Source organism: Anoplophora glabripennis, unplaced genomic scaffold (genome assembly GCF_000390285.2).
Source record: "Anoplophora glabripennis isolate ALB-LARVAE unplaced genomic scaffold, Agla_2.0 scaffold139, whole genome shotgun sequence".
NCBI lineage: Eukaryota > Metazoa > Arthropoda > Insecta > Coleoptera > Cerambycidae > Anoplophora > Anoplophora glabripennis.
The window spans coordinates 564,975-585,096 of record NW_019417300.1 but is presented as its reverse complement, the minus strand read 5'-3'; the positions used below and the strand labels follow the sequence as shown (position 1 = coordinate 585,096).

The following is a 20,122-nucleotide window of genomic DNA, read 5'->3' as shown; positions in this document are numbered from 1 at the left end:
ACCGTGAATAGTAAGAATGGACGTAAATTTAAATAAAAACTCGGTGGCATAATAGTAGACGTATTTCAAGGAACTTAAGTCAGCCAGACAATTTTGTAAATTAAGCTTAGTGAATAAAATTTCACATTAAAAGTGATGAGAAATATATCTTTAAAAAAAACCTTAGCAGGCATAATTTGTAATTAAGCGAAAGCTCAAACATAATAACAAATATTTTGGCAATAGTAAACAGTAGTCAAAAATTACATTTTAAAAGCTTGGAATGTTTTAATGGTGCAATTATTTAAAATAAAAATCCCCTCATTGCTTATGAAAGAATCTCATAACACTTTTCAACCCTTATAAATCACCCCTGTGCTAAAAAATGATAATTACGTTTTAAATCTTGGAATGCTATAATTGTGCAATAGTTTAAAATAAAAATTCCCTTATATTGTTTATACACGCTGACGTGCACTTGAATCCTAACATTTTGCTCCAAAAATGAGAAAGCCTATTTTGCTCCGAAAAAATGTCATTGGTTTTTTTACCATAACTGGGTTAATTTTGAAGCTATAGTATCCTACAAAAAAGCATTTTAAAGATAATTTCAAGAGCTGTAAGATCGTTTGCATATAAAACCTTTTAAGTCCTTCGTTTTTTAAAGGAAAAGGATCGAAGGGCTCGAGACAGGTCGTTTTTTCACTAAAATGGATACTTCAATGAAAAACTACTAATAAGAAAGCTACATTTTTGTTGTCTATCAATTTTTACGTATCTTTCATCGTTTCAGTTATTATATAAATAAGTCAATTTATTTTTTTGAATAATGAAAAATACGTTTTCAACTTTTACTGTACATATTGAAAATATACGCATTCTAAAACGGTCTAACTTCAGGATCGTATGTTGCTCTAATTAACATTTGCAAGTGCTCATTTTGAAGGTCTTTTTGAGTACTACAAAAAACTTCTGGAGCGTTATACACGTAAAATTAATCCTTTTTCCGTTATTTGACGTTGAATACATCAATTAGAGTATTCCCTCCAAAACAAGTCCCCTTTCACTAACCACATTTCGCTTTGTATAGGACGTACAACACTTTTTAAAAAACGACTTTCTTTGTTTATTTATAAGCTACATTTTTGTTCATCGTGTTTTTTTTTTCACTCAAAATTCATCAAAAGATTTCAATCGTGAATAACTAAAAAACTATAGATTTCTCGAAAAAATTCTTCGAATATTTTTTGCTGAAAATTTGATTTTCTATCGATTTCCAGCGTTATTTCTGAAAAATTCCCTTAACAGGGTGGAAGCGTCAGTCGGCGCTATGTCACTAATGTTCATTGACCTATTCACTAACTATCTGCCAAATTTCAAGTCGATCGGTTCAGTTTCAAAGAATTTGGAGGTGAAAAGCTTCAATGACTGTATTAAAAATAGTAAGTCCACAAAAAATGTTAAAGTTATTCTTTTACAGCATTCGTTATGACGATATAAAACAAATGAAACTGTTAATAGGTTTTCAATTCGTTGAATAGATATTTTAAATAAATAAAAACACTGGCTGATGCCTCAACACTTTTATCAGCTTACTGGGACTGTCACATGTTAGAATATAATGAATCCCCATTATATTCGATTCTATTTAAATGTAATACGTGTCATCATGTCAATAATGCGTCCCAAGCTTATTCAATAAATCTGATCCGTCTCTCCTACTGAGCTCCCGCTTATCAGGAGTGCAACTTTTCTAGACGCCCAACTACGCTAGTATTTCTTCGTTAAAGTACTATTTTGTCTCTTTACTTACAGAACACATTCATTCACTCCTGGCTACGTTTCCTTTGCGCGGTAGAAAATAAATGATGCTTACTTAAATGATAAATTCAGGTCCCCTTTCCCGCACGACAATAACTGGCGTTGAACGCGGTGGTGTTCATGCATTTTAATGCGCTTATTGTACAATTCAACGCACAAAACGTCGTTTTAGGGATAAAAGTGGCGAAAATATTAGATTTTCTGTCCGAAACGATATTGCGATAATAATACACCGACCCTTCTCCCCTGCAATAATCTGTAAACGATCGTGTAAGCATTGTAACATCGAAGGGCTAACAAATTGCTGACAGATAAGAATATAAAAGCGGGAGTAAATTTTCAGGAGAAAATATTTACCGACCCCGGGAAAGACCATTAATAACTTATCTTTCGACCTGAATGGGGATGATCATAAATTACATGATTTATTATTATAATCTCCGGCTATTATCGAAATACGGAAAACGACACAGCGCCAAAAGGGTTGGAACAGGACCAGGAGAGCGTGGCGAAGGGCTTGTGTAAACTAAACGGAATGGGATTGTTTTATGATTTTCTTAAGAAACTGTTCGGATGGTTTAAAATCGTTATTGGGAGTTTGTAGAGGGTAAGTATTTCTCTGCCAACTGTATACGACTTGTTTTTAAGAAATAAAAAAATTTGTTCCATCTACAATGACGATACAAGAAAGGTATTTATAGATTTTGGGATTTTCTATAATGAACTTGTTTTTCTTATCCAGGAAATACAGCACTTCAACCGAAATTAGCCGGACCCTTTCTGCCGCATCTAAACCTCCTAATGAAGCCGAAATCTTTTAATCCCACGTCAAACCAACTGGGATATCCCCCAAGACATACACAGTGGGAAGCTTAATCGCTGTGATTTAGAAAGCGGTGATAAATTAGTAAAGAGTTATGTAAAGTCATACCAATTCGTCCCAATCCAGGAAAAAAAATACGGAGACAACAATTCAATTATAAATTTAGAATTACGATTTTTTTTTTTAATAAGTCTTGTATCTAAATTATTTTGTAGGCCTTTATTAGATATCCAAGAAAATAAGTAACAGTACATAGATTGTTCAGGAGAGACATAAACTGATTTTAAAGTCGACGTTCGATCCCAGCTTCGTTGCTGTTTCTTGCCCTTAACTTATCTGGAATTTGGCAATTTTTTGGTGCTGTTTCAACTTGTAAGTTCTTATATATTTTTTTTATTCAGAATAAGATTTCTCCCAGTGTGAAAAATATCGCAAAGTGAGTCCCTACTCATCAGCTTGCTTTGTACTACAGCCATAGCGTAGTGACGAGCCTCACATATCGAACAATGCTCTTTGGACGTCTTCACTGCCACGCTGATGTCCACGATTGTGTCGCGATTCCCTGACGTTCGATCGCCGGCGAGGGTGGAACATGCATGCAGGTGAAATGTAATAAAAACGCCCGCTTGATGGGCCCTTAGTGCATTGGCCGACCAAACGGGCTCATTATCAAACGGCCCCGAACAAAGGCGCAACTGTCGTGTCGAGCGGTGATGAAATTTTATGGGTCATTTTATCGGAACGGGTGATTTGGCAAGTGGGGGGTAGGCGGAGGAGAGAAGTTATTAATGCGTCTGCTATTCGCAAATTCGACAAAATTGTTACAAAGTGAGACACGGAAAAACTTTCGGACATGCCCATCTTTAAATAGATCCAATTGTCTATTTTTATACGAAAATGTAATTCAAATTATTTTGTGAAAATTTTAACCACTTTCGTTAAAGATGTAAATGTAAGCAACATTATCAAATGTAGCATGAAAACACTTAAAAGAGAGCTGTCTTCAATAAAAAAAAAAGCCGTTTAGGTCAAGATAAATGTTTTTTTTTCTTCCGCAACCAATTTCCAAAAATATTTATAGGTACACTTTTTACACCGTTTTATATTAATTAAGATAAGTATACATTGTATTCACCAGGAAAATGAATTTAATTGGACTCTCTGAACCTATAATAGGGGAGAGGAGCATTAGGCTTTCCAGGGAAGTGAAATATCTAGAAGTGATACTGAATAAGCTTACCTGGAATGCGCACTTGGAAAAAGTGGTGAGTAAGGCGAAGCAGACATTGTGTGTATGCCGTTGCCTTATTGGGAGCACCTGGGGACTGAAACCAAAGATGTCATACTGGTTGTATACGTCGATAGTCAGACCTAGGATTCTCTACGGCGCTGTGGTATGGTGGCAAAAAACACAACAGGCCACAGCGAGGGAAAAACTGAATAGAATTCAGAGATTGGCCTGTTTAGGTATAACGGGGGCGATGGCATCGACCCCGACAGCTGCACTAGAAGTCATGTTAAATCTGCCACCGCTGCATATAGTGGTGGAAAGAGAAGCGCAGCTAGCAGCATATCGACTCAGGAATAACAACGACTGGAGGGGTAGTTTCTGTTCCAGGATCATAGACACATCTATGTCGGAACCAACTTTTGGGATGGTATCTGACAAGATGGTTCCAAGGTTTCACTTCCACAAGCCATCATCGAACAGAGGATCAAAGCAAATGGGAGGAAAGGTTTAATACCCTGGAAAGGTGGAGCCTAGTATGGTTTACAGATGGCTCCAAAATGACCAGAGGGACGGGTGCAGGAATATATGGACTCGGACCCAGATGGAGTGCAAGCTACAGTCTGGGGGAGTTCCCTACCGTATTCCAAGCAGAAATTTTCGCGATAATGGCGTGTCTGGCAGAGAATGTACGTAGAGGTTATAAACGTAAACTCATATATATATTCTCTGATAGTCAAGCTGCAATTAAAGCTTTAGGCGCACACAAGATAAGTTCAAAACTGGTGTGGGATTGTTTACAAATGCTGACTGAACTGGCCACCAACAATACAGTCAGACTGTGTTGGGTGCCAGGGCATAAAGGCATTTGTGGAAATGAGGAAGCGGATGAACTTGCTAGGAAGGGATCCGAAACAGAGTTCATTGGCCCGGAGCCCTTCTGTGGCACATCTCCCAGTGTGGTCAGGCGGGCTCTGGGCAAATGGACTGAGACAGAACACAGGAAATACTGGACTTCAAGGCCAGGACATAGCCATTCTAAGGAGCTCATGGAGTATCCTTCGAAGGAAAGAGCGAATGATTTACTGAGCTTGAACAGAATCCGGCTCAGGAGAGTGACAGGACTCGTAACGGGACACTGTCACTTTAGGAAACATCTACATAAGCTAAAGCTTGTAGACAGTCCGGTCTGCCGAGAATGTGAATCGGCGGATGAAGCTTCTCTGCATATCCTGGACGAGTGCCCGGGATTTGCACGTAGCAGAATGGCGCTCCTTGGGAGACCCTATTTGGAAGCCAAGGATCTGAGAGAGGTGTCAGCAAGGAAGCTTTTGGACTTTGTAAAAAGGACAAATCTACTTGCTGAGTAGGACTAGTAGTGGGACGCACAATAGGCCTAATCAGGCCGCAGTGCTATGGGACTTATTAGGACCAACCACCAGAAGAAGAAGAAGAATATACATTGTATGTTTTCTAGTTACCGCTTTCAATAATGCAGTAGTTAGCCAAGGAATTGTTTTCAATTCACTACGGTTTTATTTAATATTATTAGTACTGTTATTTATATTAATTCTTGGATTTTATGTATATTTGTATTATCATTAACTTCATTCGATGAATTTAACTTACATTTAAGTGCAATTTGATTGGTAAAATTGAAGGGTTTCTGGCAAGAACAACTTATGTCAAACAAAATAAATTTAGAGTGTTGAAACTGATTTTGAAAGTATTATAGGACAATTTATAATCAAAAGTGTGTAATGAAACATTCTCACTTAATTGTGTAAAAAAACTATACATTTTGAGAAAAAAATATTTTTTAGCTCGACAATAACTAGAAAAGTCAATTTTGTGACAAATGTTGTTTTTGCTAGAAACTCTTCAACTGTGAAAGTTTAAAATTAAAGCTTAACCAAGCCTACTTAACTTTTTCACGCGCACTTTGACCCTGAACATGAAAAATCACCTCTCAGGAAATAAATAAGCGAACTTTCGTCGACCCCGCGGCTAATGAAACAGTCGTGAAACATCACCGGACCCTCCGCCGTCCCTACGCCAGAAAGTTATTAGTGCGGGCCTCCCGCCCAGGGGGCAGATCTCGGCGTCTCCCCGGCCTCGAATTTTTCAAGATATGCCGGATGATTACATCATGAAATATTCAATGGCCCTCGTCCCGCGGTGCGACGCCCCTAATTGAATTTAATCCCGATGTCAAATAAGGATTTGGCCTTTGTGAAGTCTCTTGTGGGGCCTTTTTGGGGGGCGGGTATTGATTTACGATGTTTGGATAAAGAACCGGACGAATAGGCGGGGGATTATTTTTTCCGGACGCGGTTTGATTCGCTTCACAGCAAGTATAAAAAATTCAGACAAGGACATGGAATATGCTGCAAGTTTGGCACAAATCCACGTCCAATTTTTAAAACGTTAGTCTCGACTTTCAATTTAAAGATTAATTCTAACTTTTCTTACCACATTTCATAAACCAAAGGCGACATCCAATGGCTGGCACATACCTAGAACAAAAGCAAATGTTACACAACCAGTTTTAAACTAAAACATAATAATAATAATTTCGACCATCGATTAACAATTTTTTTTCTTAATGTAAATAATTAAAAATATATCCTAGTAAAAGATATTCAGGAGTTTCAATTTACGAATATTGGCACAATCCATAATTCAAACGTGGATGAAATAACAAGACGGCACATTAAATTCGCCGATATATTTTGACAAGCAATTAAAAACCACCATCTGGAGCGCGGCCCGCCCGGTAGAAACCTAATTATAATTTCTATTGAAATTTGATTTATTTCTTTGATTAGGGGCGATGGCGGGCGGGCAGATTGATTGAAGGCGCGATCGCCGAGCGAGCGAGACGGATTTTCTCTAATATTTAATTAAACTACCCTATTCGTTTACATTTTACTGAAACTTAGCCCGATATGAGAGAGCAGAAAAACATGATTGTTACAGATTTCGTTTTTTTAAGTCTCAATTTCTTAATATCAATTTTTTTTTCGAAAAGCCACCCTTTTGTAATATTTTTCGCAAATTGCACTACACGTGATATCCACAAAAACGTAGTTAATTTGTAAATATTGAATTTTTAAAACGGCGCCTAAAAATCCAAGTTTCCAAAATCCTTGTAATAGTTCAATCAATAGGTAGTGGAGCTTACAAAAAAATACCACCTGGAAACAAACAATTTTGTTGTTTTGGGAAAAAAAATCTATGAAAGTAAGTGTTTTTTCCTGTGGCGCATAAACGGTGAAGTTAACCTAAAAAATTTATAAAAGTCAAAAAAAAAATTCGATAATAAAAAAACTTGAACTCCAATCGAAAAAAGTTAAATGAGAAAGTTGTAGCTATTAAAAAAACCTATCGATTCGTGTTTTAAATATACCGATTGCTATATTACTTTTCGAGATACATCGAAAAAACCGTCAAAAATCGACTTATCTTGTTTTTGCTGTATCTCTTTCAAATTAAGGTTTTGTTACTTGATGTAAATGTAGCCCTCGGCAAGCAAAAAAGTGACTTTTTTTAAATTAAAAATATTAAAAATTTTTCTAGTTATATCGATTTTTCGAAAAAAAGGTCGTCTCGAAAATTGGTTCTTCTTGCTCGACAAATAGTCATAGAGAAACGAATCAGGGCTCATTTTTTTTCTTAAGAGTTGTACTTGCATAGTAAAAAAGAGTGATAACAATTTTATTCATTTCAAGTGTCCAAAAATGACTGAAAAAAGTGCAAAATTTTTGGTCGTGGTTTTCTTGAATATCTTTTCGATTTTCATTTCTCGATAATGTCTATCAAGTAAACATTTCCTACTATTTTTTTTTTGAAAATATAAGTATTCAATATTAACCTCCATCAAGCGCATCGCTGTAAAATGTTAATTGCGTCCTCAATTTTTTTTTAAATAAAGGTCATAGAAAAACATTTTTTTTTCAAATTTGTGAAAAAATGTCAGCAGTTTCTTTCTTTAAAAGTCATCTTCATAAAATAAAAATTGAAATAGTTATTTGAAAGAAACATACCTAAAAAAAGTGCAACTTTTTCAGTCATTTTTTGATCCTTAAAATTAATAAAATCGTCAATATTTTTTAACAGCATGATAATATAACTCTTTACGAAGAAAATAAAACAAAAATCGTTACTGTAGGGCTATCCGCTGAGAAGATCTAGCCAATTTTCGAGAGCGTCTTTTTTTTTTTTCAAAAATATACTTTTTTGGCTTACCGCGGGCTATGCTTGCAGTAAATAGCAAATATGGGAACGTAAATGTAAACGAGTTATAGAAGAAAAGAAAAGAGAAGATTTTTAACGGTTTTTTCGATATATCTCGAAAAGTAACAAAGCAATCGATACTTATAAAAAATCAGTAGATAGATCTTTTTAAAACCTACAACTTTCTCATGTAAAATTTTTCAATCGGTGCTATATTTTTTTAGTTATTTTAGAAAAACCGTTTTTTTGCAACTTTGCGATTTTTTTTGACCATGTTCGCCATTTTGGATGGAGTTTAAAGAACAAGAAACTCAATTTAAAATTTAATTTTCAATACGGTCATATTTATTTTTGTCCAGGTAATAATTTCTGTAAGCATTTCTCTATAATGCTTTGGCTATTTTATGAATTTTTTAGGTTAACTTCGCCGTTTATGCGCCACAGAAAAAAACTCACTATCTTAGAATTTTTTTCCTGTCACCATATTTTTTGTTCCCAGGTTGTATTTTTTGTAAATTCAACATTAGGTCGTGACAGATTGATTGGACAAGCGTTGGACCTAACTCCCACTTTCGTCCGGTATTTCCTGGATAATTCGTCAATTAGGAATAATTACCTTACAAGCGCGCAATTTTCAGCGGGCGTTTCGGTAAAAGTTACCGAAAACAATTCCAGATTACAGGCCGATAATTTAGGGGGCAGATTACACCCCACATGTTCCAGGGTAGGTGTGTGGGCCAAAGGTTATATTGAAGATCCCACGTTGTGATGAACAAAACACGGGAAGCCATAAAACAGGCGTTCAACATAATACGTGGCTATCAGATATTTGAGATGCTTTCTATAATGATGTACGATCATCGGCAATCGTCGAAATCGCAGGGGAAACTTACTTGAGATTTCCCGAATCACTATCTATATATCAAGTATGTCAGAAGACAATGCTTTTGTTCCCCGCCAAAATTTATAAGATAAAGTGCAACATTCTCGACAACACTATACAGGGTGCTTGCTCTATAAGCTCCGATTCGCTTTTGTTTAGAAATTACAAGCATTTTAAAAAGTATTGTCATAGAACTTGTAGAACACCCTGTATATTAAACCAAAATATGTGCCTATGAAAAATGACATATAACATTTAAAGTCATGTTATTTGATAAGAAATATCTATGTTTAAAATATACTTGAAATGTTATTTTATGTCAAAAGACATTTTCAGAATTTTACAGAAAATAATTTACAATCAATAATGTACAGTCCTCTCTCACACATATATTTTGTAATGAGTGTGTGCTAGAACTGAATACTTTGTTCTGGTTAAAACAAAACAACAACTCCAAGCTGCCACGATTTCAGTTTTATCTCCTAACTTTCATCAAGGATCGCATTTATGTGTGTGTACGCTGGAGGAGCCATAAAACAGACAATATGACTCCACCGATAATGCCGCAATCTTAGGTGGCGAGTGTCTTTCATTTTGTCTGCTGGAGCTAATCTATTTGTAATTTTACGATTTTCCGCTGATGCTACTACGTCGTTTCTGGCAGTAAAGATATATTCTTAAATTTGTTTGTAGAGAGTTAGTCAGTGAGATTCCGTGGAATTTCAGAGTTCAGAAGCTACTACAGATAAAAAACAAATTCAAAATTGTCAAATATTTGACATGTTCATTTGCGTGTTTTTGACCAATTTGTTTTTTGGCATTTTTTACCACTGTATATCTAAATGCTAAATGGGTTAAAATTAAAACAAACATTGCCCTATTGCACTTTTTGTCGTAGAATGGAATAGGACGATTATTATTCTTGATCTATATTAACGACATCTACAATTGGTTTTAAATTTTGCAGCTTCTTATTTTACGCAGGGGAATAAAAAATATACTCATGAAAATAAAAAATTCCGCTAATTGTCCTTCGTTCCAGAAATACTTGAATTAACACTGTAAATATTACAATTAAAATCTTGTATTTGTTTTACTCGTAACTTAAACATGTTCTCATCTATATAAAATAATTTGACAAAAATAATTTTAAAGCATAAAACATAAAAGTAACAAATTGCTTGATTTTGTTATTAAAGTCTAAAAATTTTAAGTCGATATTCCCTATTAAGTCTATATACTTTTGCTTCCACAGTATGGAATCCTCAATATTATTTATACAAATCTCGACTTAATTCCGTAGAGAATAGATTTGTTATATACATATTTAAACTATAGACTGAGTAGACTCTTTTCAAAGTAGTACGTTGTTAAGCCAACAAATATAACTTCACTGAAGAAACGTAGACTTTTCGCTAGAGCAATATTTCTTTACAGCCTTGTGACATTTATTCTTCAATTATATTGTTCAGTGGTAACTTCTATGTACATACCACAGCTAGGCCTTAGAATTAATGTACTGTTCCATCAATCTTATTATCAGACTTTTGGTCAAAATTCCACTTTAAACAGGATGTGTAGAAATTACAGTTTGTATTTAAGTCATCTAAATATCTCCTCATCATTCGTTACATAAAAAAAAATTAAAAGAGCTAATAATATTTGTAGCGTTATTCTACAGACTGATCCAGAATGATTATAGTCCAGTCACTAGAAGCATTTTGGCTACCAATTTCTTCGGATGGAATAGATTGACGAGAAATTTGAACTGTAGCTAGGGAATAGCCCAAGAAACAAAAGTTGCCGCTCTTTCTGGAGGGTGGGAATTTTTTTTTAACAAAAATAACCTCACGATTCGATAGAGAACCAATTCTAAGCAAAAAATGTTCTATAAGAATTTTTTGTACAGTCAATACTTTTTGAGTTATTTGCGCATAAACATGTTCGTTTTTAGCCCAAATAATTCATTTTTTTGAGTCATTTTTCGCGAATATCTCAAAAACTACAAGTTTTATTAAAAAAATTTTCATAAGCAAAAATGAAGATAATTAAATAGCAAATAATAATATTTTTGTAGGTGGTACAGAACTCGAGTTATGACTCCCGGAAGTTGAAGTCAATTTCGAAGATAAATAGATTCGTAACTTTAAAATTACAAAAATTATGGTAAAAAATTTAATTGCATTTTTTCGGTAAAATTTTCGGAGCGGGTAAATTACCATCATCTTTGTGTATTTTGGAGCATTTTTGAACTGATTTGAGTAAGTATTTGGACTTTTTTGCAATCCCACGTTTGATTCATGTTCTGACGATAATTGTAACAATTGTTCTCCAATTTTGGACCAAGGCTAGGCTGAAGATAGTGAAGAAAATTATTGTATTAAAGCTGACGTCACACGTAAATGTTACCAAATATATTAAAATTTACTTCCATTTGATCAAAATTACTTTCCGTTTTCTTAGATTTCCGACCGACACGATCTGTCAATTCAGAGACGTTCATGCTTTCCGCGTGTGCTTGCTACGAAAAGTGAAAATAATAGGAGGGCAGCGCACAAAATATTTTAAGTAGCATTGCCGTTAATCATTCTGCATCTCTCTGTATTATTATTAATTACGTTTTTTTCTTGTTAAGTATTTTGTGACTCTTATTCTGGGCTTTAAAGTCTGTATCCTGTCCCTTTTTCGATAGATAAATAAAGACAAGTAAATAGAATCCTCCTCCGAAAGCGTAACAAGTCCCCGAGCACCGTACACCATATGTATCGCAGACACGGAGTTAATTTGGCAGCTCCGGCGAAGAGGTGCACGACGGGGCGTGCCGAGACAGATAGACAACCTCTCGGGGGAGCACGCACAGAGCCGCGCGCCCCCAGAATCTCTAATTTCGTCAACATCCGACACCGCTTGAATAAGAAGTTCGGGCCTCAAAGTGGGAAACTTGCGAGAGGACACACTTGGGTCGCGGTACGAATTTGCATGGGTATTGGCGTTCAATCCGCAAACAAAGGAACCGTTTCCCGAATATAATTGCACAGATGATGGATGCTGGCGATACAGGAAGCGACTGTGAGGCGTGACTGGTCCCAAAACAAGCAGACATACTTGGAGTCTCTAAAATACTATAAAAGCACTCTAAAAATTTTTTTGAATAAAGTTTGCACAACATTGTCTGGGAAGATTTTATAACATAAACAGTACAAAGTTGTAATGTTCTATACACTCAAATTTTACGAATTACTTGAAGATATAATTTATAAATTCAATGTCACTAGTTTTCTTATAATTTTTTTTAGAACTTTGTAAAATTCTTCATCAAATACGTAATATTTTTGTCCTAAAATCCCTAATTCCTTACAATGATCAAAATGTCATAATAATATTTTTTCCAGTGGAGAGACCAGCGTCCATCCTTTGAGTTCGAGCAGTCCACTACCCAGACAGGATATACAGCTTACGTCACTCCAGATATACACCCTAGTCCAGGGGTCGGCAACCTATGACCCGCGGGTCACCGAGTGACCCATTTACTAATTTCAAGTGACCCACTTTATTTCCTAAAAAAAGTATAATATACAAAAATAAATTATAAAATAAACATGAAACGAATATTTTGAGAATAAAAAAAAATGAAAATAGATGCTTTGTTTTTGCGCGCACGTCAATCTTGAAATAACCTCTTTTTTGCTTTTTGTTTGTTCATGGCAATATATTTTTTTAAATAATAATTATTTCACTTAGGTAACTGCTAAATGTTTGTTTTTATAATAATTAGAATTTTATTAGTTTTTATAATAATAATTAAAGTTTAAAAGCGTATCGTAATTATTTTCTTAATAAAATGTATCTTATTATTCACTAAAAGACCGTTTTAAAATGAAAATATCACTGACCCACACGTCCATTTAATATTCACACTGTGGTTGATTTTAACCCACAGCCAAAAAAGGTTGCCGACCCCTGCCCTAGTCCATCTAAACGGAACATCTGCGATACGAACGCAATCCTGAGCCTTATGCCTTCTTCTTCATCTTATTTTCGGCTTTCTCTTTTTCAAAAATAATATTAAACTCTATTGTGCAAAGACATATATATTTTGTCCATAATGAACATGAACGACATGGATTCTATTATAGTTATCTAAAGTCTCCATTCTCGTTGTTTCAGGTGATAGTTCTGCAGATGAGGACGACGAATGAATATAAAAATTATTAAATAACGGTGTTTTTGCTTTTTTCGTGTAAATACAAAGTTCCAAATATGTTTCCTTTTATCAAAACCTTCTTCTTGAATTAATAGTAACGATTTCGTTTGAACTAGGAGGCCCATGACCATTATTATGTTATGGACCTCACTCACGTTTGACAATTCCTTAAATGTAATCTGGACATACCAGGTAATCATAAAATAATTGATTTTAGTGGTGTATGAAGTTGATAGTAGGGCACCCGCGCCCAGTTAGAATAACGTTTTCAACTTTTTTAGCGGAAAGTCAAGAAATGCCATTTTTTCAACACTATCTAACGACGTTATGGATTGTCCAGACTAGAGTTATTAAACGTATTTATAGGAAATTTTGTCTACTTTAATTTGGTATATCAATCATAGTTATAATAAAAAAACGCTTAGTTTTCGAGTTAAAAAACTGAAAAAAGTGCCGAAAATTTGAGGTTATTTGCAATTTTCCTTGTGAAGCCGACGCCTGGCGAGGTGGAAAACCTCAAATTCGGATTCAGCACCCCAAAAACCGGTGAGAACAAAACTTCATTTTTTTCCTGGAAAAAAAACCTTTGCTTACTGGATTATTAATTAAAGTCACTTATCCTTAAAATTCTCTATTAAGTAGTACCTAGTTATAATAACTACAGATTTCACTAAAACGTAATTTCAAACCTACCTATCTCAATAGGATGAAAAATAACTGTAATTGTGACTCAACTACGTGATTATAATGTAACTCATAATTAGTAATCACAATGGAAATCTTATTCATTCATTTGTTTCAGGGATCAATTTCCTCAAAATTGGTGGTGTCGAAAAATTAGAAATGTGGCACAAAAATTTTTTGGAAAAGCATGTTCTTTGACCTAGTCTAAGACTTTTTTGTTTCTTGAGATTTTCCGCCTTTTTCGAGTAAATCCGTAGTAAAATCGAATGCCACCATTTTTCGTTCAGTCGCCATTTTGGTGCGTCAAGTCACTAAATCGATGCGCATATCACGGATCCTTCAAGTCAAGAGATTTTTGGCATGTACCTCAACGATAAAATTTCCAAAACACGGTATAAAGACGAAAATATGGAAAAATTGCGATTTAATTGCCTTTTGATGGTCTGAATGATTTTTTTTTATCTGTGGGCACCACCTGAAAGAGTATCCCCAAAAACATCAAATCTAATATGTTTGATTTGATTGTTGTACTGTTAATTAATAAAAACGACAATCGTACAATTCCTTTAAACTCCACAGCTTTTATTAAGTAAACATAGAACATATTTAAACAACAATTTCAATATTTAAATTGATAAATTTTTCTAAAATGGTTTATGTATACCGAAAGTTTGCATTTTTGTGCAATAATTATTCAATTTTGTATAAAATTCAGTTAAGGTAATTTTCAAGTTCTATACACGTGTTAATCTCCACTAACTGCATAATATGTTAGTCACTCGCCATTTTCAATATTTGGAATATCACTGAAATTACATATTCTTATTTCTTATCTAACCTAATATTCTTAATCTGGTTTGCGAGGTACATTAAGAGAAAGCATATGTTAAACGAAGGTGTTCATTATTGTGCCACACCCAAGAACTAGTTTAGGAACAACAGCTATATAAGATATCAATTCGTTTTATTGCAAATAAATTTATTTGTCACAGGGGGCGTAGCTCAGATGGTAGAGCGCTCGCTTAGCATGCGAGAGGTACCGGGATCGATGCCCGGCGCCTCCACATTTTTTTTACTGGCAATTCATTAATAACTAAAATTAAAAGTGATGCAGGTAGGTTTATAAAATGAAACAACGCAAACAGACTTCATCAAACTACTACATGTGTTTCATTATCAAAGTGGACATCTCATCAAATTACAAGTTATTATTTAAAGATAATTTCAACTAACTTGTTTGTATATTAACTTATTATGATACACTGTAAAAGGTAGGTAGGAACAGCTAACTAGGCTTAAACACGTAAATATTGACGATGGGTTTTTCCATTCGACTATTTCTGTGCCACTGAGCTATTTAGTCAATTATTAACCACAGTTCTAATTAATATTAAATTGCTGATATCTGTCCTCCATCGCATGTTAAGCCGTACGAGGCATTAGAGTTCCGTAATAAACGAAGTTAGCCACATGTGATTCCAATCTACTAAATATATATTGATCGGATTAACTGCCCCATATACTTAAGTTGTCAATCTTCAGCGTGATCTTGTAAATCCCCTATGTCTTTTGACAGCAGCTTTACCCTTAGATATTACTGTCTACTGAAACTAATTTATCAACTGTATGTGTCTAAATATAGACATTTTTTTACATTTATTTGATATAACTTATAACTATAACATCTCACTGAAAAAGTTCGTTATTTATTTTAACATTTTTAGTAAACTCGAAAATGAATAATATTTTTAAACATTGAAAACTGAAATTACTACTACTCAGAAGTTGTAAACATTTTTATTTGCATTGTAAAGTCCTAGAAACCGATAAAAAATGCAGTTTTTTCTTTAGGTGCTCAAAAATTTAAGCAAATACTACAAACATCGATTTTTTTCTGCTCCCATGCACGACTATCAAATATTTTCCCTAAGTAATTGCCTAACCTCTTTTCATTCGAGTCTACAATGTATTATTCACAAGGGAGTTATTAAATAGTCGTCATTAATGAACTTAAATTTGTATGGATGGGATATTGCACGCAATACTGTCCTTTAACAAAAAGAAAATACAGTCAAACGTAAGAATCTAGACGAATAAATTACTTCATTTAAACATTTGTTCGCTAATAATTTTCACCAAAGTAGAACTGATGGTTATCTAAATTTGAACTAGTAATTTTTCTATTTAGGTAGGTACTACAAAAAACCGGACAAAAAAAATATACGACACATCGTTTGCGGTCACAACTATTCGTCTCTTTTTACGTACTATGTAAGTCGGGGTCGATTCCAGAGCTTCTCAATATTTCTACTAATATTCCACGATTTTGATTATTGAAAATGAATTCTACACTAGGCACAAAAATTAAGGGATGTTAAAAAAATCTCAAATTTTTGAGTGATTTTTTAAGAGCTGTAACTTGGAGGGAAATAGTCGTAGAGAGAATGAAAAAAAAAAAGAAAATTGAAGCTTCCAGTTTCTAGTTTTAAGATTGAGAGTGTAAAATTTTTAGCGTCAGCGGTTTTTGAGTAATCATAAGAAAACCAACGAAAAAATAATTTTAAAAATTTTTGTTTGTCTTTAAAAAGATATATAGATTTTTTTTAGTAATTTCACAGTAAAGTTCTTTTAAATTTAATTCTCTTCAATTTGAGCGGTTTCGCAACCCTGTAGCCGAGTTATTACCGCAAATTGTTATCAAAGCAAAAAAGTTATGTATGACTTTTTGGCAATCAATTACTCGAAAAATAATGAACGTACAGATAATCCAAATAGGGTTTTAAAAACTGCAAAGTATTCTTTATACAAGTGTAATTATTGGTTTTTGATAAAAATTTGTGTCGAAGTGAAAATGTTGTTTTGAAGAAAGGGTAAAAATTGCATAATAAATAATAAAATAACTTAGTATAACTTAGCAAATAATGGATAAACTAAGGATATTGACTGTAACTGTTCAACCTCAAAGTGTTATAAAGAAACCCTGATAGTTTCAAAGTGATGCAATTTTTTTCCTAGTGCCCGGAATGTTTAAATTTGTCGTTTTTACTAAAAAATTAATATAACCAGTAATTTTTCAATTTTTATTCTTTTTTTTAAGTTGAAAATGTTTTTTTAGCAATAGTCAACATTTTTTAATCAAAAAACGTTAATTATTGTAAAAAAATGAAAAGAAAAAATATCTACGTATACTAACAAAAAGGATCTCAAGAGAGCTGGATATATATCTAGGAAGCTATGAAGAATTATTCTAAAATCTCACATCGCAATTTTCTGAAAATGTAAGTGTGATGCATGTGAAGTGGGAATACGATTATAAAATTGTGTGGCATTGTGTTCTATACCCTCCTATTCTTACTATCTTAATGGCTTTTAGTAGAGTTGAATAACTCCCTTTTATCAGTTAAGAACTGTAAATTAAAAAAAAAGTGGAGGCGCCGGGTATCGATCCCGGTACCTCTCGCATGCTAAGCGAGCGCTCTACCATCTGAGCTACGCCCCCTGTTATAAATAAAATAATTTGCAACAAAGCCAAATGATATAATTCCGACTGTATTAAGAAACTAGTTCTTAGGCGTTGCCCGCCAATGAATAACATATTTCGTCAGACTTTTACTTTGTAGCACACGAATATTTACAGAGTGAACAATAATACGTACATATATTTTATATGGTGCTATAGTGTCCTGTGTAGGACATGTAATTGATAGTTTTCTTTTGCGTAAAAACTAGGAATGAAAACAGTCGTAATCAAAATGAATATGCCTAATTCTTTAATGTAAAACTTGTTGGGAACCGCTGACTTCATTATGGTATTTACGCGTAACATAATTTGTCTATTCTGAAACGGAAATTAACTATGCAGTACTGCCGGTATTATAAAAAAAACTCCTAAACTGTTAATATAAAATAGGAAGAGAAATGTTAAACTTCAAAAATAAAATATCTTCATAAAACTGTTTATGGCCTCATCTTGTCCTTGCCATTCTTATATTCATCTATAAACTACATATTTATGTCTAAATACTGCGCTTTTATTAATTATTTACTTTCTTGACATTTGTAATAAATATTCACAAAACATACAAGAAAGGCAATCAATCACACAATCCGTCAAAATAACAAATCGACATAACGAGACACCAAAAACTCAATGTTAAAATAAATACAACATTATAAAACTTGACTACAACAAACTGCTGTCAGTTTTTTCTGTTATGCGAGAGAAAAAAGTTTGAAATAAATTAGCCAATAGAGGTTTATATCTTTGCCGAGGTGAATTGCGTATTAAGACATCCCGTAAAAATTAGTCTATTTGAATCAATTAGTTCTTAAGTGGAAAGTATTTAACTCCCCCATAAATAGAAACTTCGAAAATTTCCTTACAAACTTTTGACGTTCCTGGTGGAATTTCGAACCGATACCGAAAAAATCCAAAAACTTTCCCCATTAGTCACGACGACTTCGCCCTTCTTATCACTAAAAACCTTAAAGACGCGTCCACCATCGTACAAGCTTCCCTTAGCCGTTCTTCCCTTAACTTCAGTTTCGTTTCAACCCCCGTTACGTTCCTTAATTAATCCCGGTTTCGGTTGTGGAGTCATCTTTTATGGATAAACCGCCGAAATTATTTAAGCCATAATCTCACTTTGTAATGCTATCGCAGAGGTCCACTTCTTACCGCCGACGAAGAAATTAATCTTCTTGGGTTGAGAGGCCTTTATATGATTCTATTGCGGGTGGTTTAAATCGGCGATATTATTCGATTTGACCCTAGTTTTCCCGTTTTAATGGCAGACATGGAATTAACAACATAATATAAGAATTTGTCTCTTTTTAATGAAAAGCTGCTTACCAAGTATTTAACAGCATTGATTATTATTGTAGGTACCTAATATTTATTATAAGTTTAATAAGGGCTAGTTAGACCTACCTACAATCCGGAAAAAACATATATTTTGCTAATGAAGGAATTAGGAAAGAGATCAACTAAAAAATTACATATTTATTTGACAACATGCTATGCAGATTCAAGTATACAATGTAAGAATCTCTCTCCAGATATGATAAAGAAAAAGAAGTTTGCCAAATTATCCAATGGCATTAATTTCTCTATTTCTATTTATAGTAAAAGTTTAGTAAAAAAAATTTAGTAAATTTCTTAAAAGTTGAATCTATTTTAGCTTTTTCCGAATTCATGCCTGACTAACCATCTTTCGTATAAAAACTGCGAATTTCGCTTTGCCACATAAACCAGATTTAATATGTTACATAATAGGTTAGGTCAGGTTAAGGTTTTCTTTATATTATGCAAAAAAATAACCCAATCTAACTTTACAATAAATATTGATATATCTCAAATGAGTAAATTACATTGGTTCTAAAATAATTTGTAAGAACGAAATGTGGAATAACTTGGAAATTCGGGAAAATAAAAGAAAAAACCCACCTACTGATATTAGTAAATCGTTGTTTAAATGAGCCTGTACGTAAATATGTATAATTTATGTAAATACACATCCAAAAAACTATTACTTTCCTTATTGCCAACCTATAGGTATTATACATTTATTATGCATCAAATCTATTTTTTCCATTAAAAATACACAATACACAATAATGTTATTTTATGAAAAATTTATACATTTTTGTTATTTTAAATGCAAATATTTTTATAAACGACAAGGGAATATTACACCACAACATTAACTGTGTCAAAAAAATCATTTAGGATAAAACACGCAAAAATGCTGCAAAGTAATAAATTTAATTTTAATTTGTGTTTATACACAACTAAAAATGGTGAGTATTTTTTGAACTTATATGATGTGCAGAATTTCGCTTTTGAGTGTATATTTTCTTTTTACTATGTGTTGTTATACCTTTTACGTTGTACCGTTATATTTACACATTTTGTTTCGTGCAACTCCCTCGGTTTCAAAAATACAATACCTATGTATGTTTTCAGTCACGAAATTCGAATAATTCCAAATATTTGCTGCCCCACAAAATTCAGAAGCAGGTATGAAGCTGAGTTAAGCCGATTTATGGACTGGCGACTAGCCAAAAATGTCCAAACTTTCTCAGGAAACGCAGTAATGGTGTATTTTGAAGAACTATCTAAGAAATATAAATCTTCGACGTTGTGGACGCTTTTTTCGATGCTCAAGTCAACGTTAAGTGCCAATCACAACATAGATCTTGGAAGCTATAAAAAGTTGCAAGCGCTAATCAAACGAAAATCCGAAAACTACGTCCCAAAGAAGT

The 20,122-nt window shown here is 33.7% G+C and overlaps 1 protein-coding gene and 2 non-coding genes across 3 annotated transcripts in view; 1 reads left to right on the top strand and 2 right to left on the bottom strand.

Moving 5' to 3' along the window:
- Positions 1-20,122, bottom strand: part of LOC108906375 (liprin-alpha-2-like) — a 298,472-nt gene that overhangs the window by 81,666 nt on the left and 196,684 nt on the right. The gene's annotated exons all lie outside the window — the stretch shown is intronic.
- Positions 14,850-14,922, top strand: Trnaa-agc. Its single transcript has one exon. It is a non-coding gene; the product is annotated as a tRNA-Ala (tRNA).
- Positions 17,285-17,357, bottom strand: Trnaa-agc. Its single transcript has one exon. It is a non-coding gene; the product is annotated as a tRNA-Ala (tRNA).